The 2,734-nt window shown below is 40.5% G+C and overlaps 2 non-coding genes across 2 annotated transcripts; one reads left to right on the top strand and one right to left on the bottom strand.

Annotated features, from left to right (window-relative positions):
- Nucleotides 1-276: 276 nt before the first annotated feature.
- trnas-uga lies at nucleotides 277-349 on the bottom strand. The gene has a single exon. It is a non-coding gene; the product is annotated as a tRNA-Ser (tRNA).
- Nucleotides 350-1,219: 870 nt separating this feature from the next.
- On the top strand, nucleotides 1,220-1,291 carry trnah-gug. Its single transcript has one exon. It is a non-coding gene; the product is annotated as a tRNA-His (tRNA).
- The last annotated feature ends 1,443 nt before the right edge of the window (nucleotides 1,292-2,734 follow it).

The following is a 2,734-nucleotide window of genomic DNA, read 5'->3' as shown; positions in this document are numbered from 1 at the left end:
TCTGACCTCAGTCAACATCACATGCACCTGAAACCCAACCCAACGGTGATGTCACAGGGTAATGGTGTACACCTGGGCCACAATCAGCCCCAACAAAACAAGGTTTAAAAGCATTAGAAGTGGGTTCAATCCATTTCCCTTTTGATATTCATTGCCCCTTAAAAGGCCACAACTGGGCAAAAATAAATAATGCTTGTTAATCACTATAGCAAAAACAAATATATGAAGCCTTTGTAGTGCAGTGTGTTATGTTAACATAAGTGTTGAGTGATAATGAGGCACTGCTGGGATTTGGACCCAGGATCTCCGGTTTTCAAGACAGGTGCTTTAACCACTAAGCTAGAGCGCCTCCTACAGGTATGGCTTCCATGCAAGAATATATTGAGCTAGTGACCAGGGTTCCCACCATCCATCCATCTTTGTTCAGCAGCTCCAGCACGGGACCCCAAACTTCCCTTTTCCGAGCGACTTGGGGATCGTAAGTCGTTCCTAAGCTAGGTTGGAGATATAGTCCCTCCACTTAGTCCGGGGTCTTCCCCAAAACCTCCTCCCAGCTGGAAATTCCTGGACCACCTCCCTAGGGAGGCCCCCAGGAGGCATCTCTACCAGATATCTGAACCACTTGGTGGACCGAGCTTCACTGGCTCTATAGGGGTGAGGAGATGTGGATGATCAGCACCAATGAGAAGGAGTGGGCTGGCGTTCGTGACTGGCCATCTATACCCTTGCTAGCAAATATCACCACTGTCTGCATACATTGGTGTGAGAATGTAAATATTGACATCTTAAACGTCGGGCTAGTGGCCCAATGGATAACGCGTCTGACTACGGCTCAGAGGATTCTAGGTTAGGCTCCTGGCTAGCTCGTAGTGCTGTATAGTGACAAAATCCCTTGTTTGTCATTTCCAACTTCACCCCCTGGACAAATTCTGCAAAGAAAATGTACATCTATAAAGAACCAAATGATGAGTAATTATTGTTTCAAAATGTGTGTAAATTCATCTAAGCCTCTACGTTTCACTCAACTACAGCAAAAATCAAGCTATTGCTTTTCTGTTTTTGCTTGCTAATCATTTTTCCTTGAAAAACAAAAGTAAAACCATTCATGAAATGTTCATTTGTTAGTCAACAATTAGGGAAAGCGGGAAAATATCAGTAGAGTTGACATTCAGAGTTCCCACTATGTTTTCTCAACAACAAGGCCCTCCTGTCACAAAGTGCCGTGATCGTATAGTGGTTAGTACTCTGCGTTGTGGCCGCAGCAACCCTGGTTCGAATCCGGGTCACGGCAGCTTTGCTAAAGCTAGTTCTCTGTTATGCCTCCAAATTGTTCCATTCTCTGCTTCATTTCATATTGATAGAAACTGGACAGCTTAGGATAAAGGTCCTGCAGGAGGCTCCACATTTTGGACTACAGCAAAGATTTGACTGGCTTTCTGTACACTTGCCAACAAAGATCAACACTGTTTGTATAGAATGGTGTGAGGAGCCAGGTACTCCCAATGTTCTCTGAACGGTGTATCAGAACAGCTGTAGTTAATTTGGTTGATTGTGGTCTTGTGTGTATTTTTTTTTTAGTTTTACACATTTGAGTGCCTTTTTATGTGCGTGACATGTAAGTTATGGTTCTAATGGTTGATAATGGTTTGTTAATATATTTTGTTTTTATGTTTTTGCCTGTTATGTTTAATTTATTGGGAAATAAAGACAGATTTTAGTTAACAAAATGTTTTTCTGAACATCAATGACATTCAAAACGATGCAGTCACAGTGGTTGGTAAAATTCAATCTTCAATAAAAACAATGTTGAGGAACAATAGTCTGTAGGGGGGGGAGAAGGGGGAAAAGGGGAAGAGGGAGGGAAGCAGGAGGAAAGAGAAGAGGAAATGAGAGGAAAGATGTTAAATTACCCACAAAGTGTAAGAGTTTGATTATTTCTATTAAGTCAGATATTAATTTAATTGCTAAAATTTGACTATTTCTGATAAATAAGGGAAGCTTAATGTAGATCCAAAGGTCACAGGATCGATCCCCACCTAGCACCAGATCTAAGGTTCGAATCCCCACCTAGTACCAGAAGACCCAATTACACTGTCAACAACTTTATTTTTCTACTAAACAAAGTTTTAGAGGAGTGAGATATTAAGAAGCTTGTGAAACAATACTATATTTGGTCAATATTAAAAGTTAGTCTTTATAATAAGTATTGTTTATAAATAAATCATTTTCTTTTTCTTTAAACAATGTATGACAGGTAAAACCAAGCATTTTTAGTTCTCTTTTCTCTAAAAGCAAGTATGTCATGAAGAAATCATTGCAGGGGAGTAGGGTGTATAAAGGCAAGTCATATGCTCAGCAGTGTGTACACTAGAATTTGGAATATATTGAAATTTATCTGTAGTTCTCTATTCTGTCAATGCTTAACTTTATCGCCTCCACCTCTTTTTTTCTTTTCTTGTTATGTCTCGGCAAGAAGTATTATGCCTTTGGGTCATCCGTCCATCTCTACATCAGAATCAGAAATTCTTCATTGATCCCCGAAGGGAAAATCGGAAAAAACAGTGCTCCTTCGAGCCGGATTTGAACCAGCAAACTAAGGATTTCAGCTTTATGCCTCAACAGTCTTCCGATTTACCAACTGAGCTATCGAAGGGAGCTGATAGATACATTCGCACTTCACATTCTTGTGAATAACACAGGACCCCCTGGAGGAAATTTCTTCAGATGTTGCAAA

This window comes from Etheostoma cragini, unplaced genomic scaffold, assembly GCF_013103735.1.
Source record: "Etheostoma cragini isolate CJK2018 unplaced genomic scaffold, CSU_Ecrag_1.0 ScbMSFa_1165, whole genome shotgun sequence".
NCBI classification, from domain to species: Eukaryota; Metazoa; Chordata; class Actinopteri; order Perciformes; family Percidae; genus Etheostoma; species Etheostoma cragini.
The sequence above is the reverse complement of the archived record's forward strand: the minus strand, read 5'-3'. Positions and strand labels throughout refer to the sequence as shown.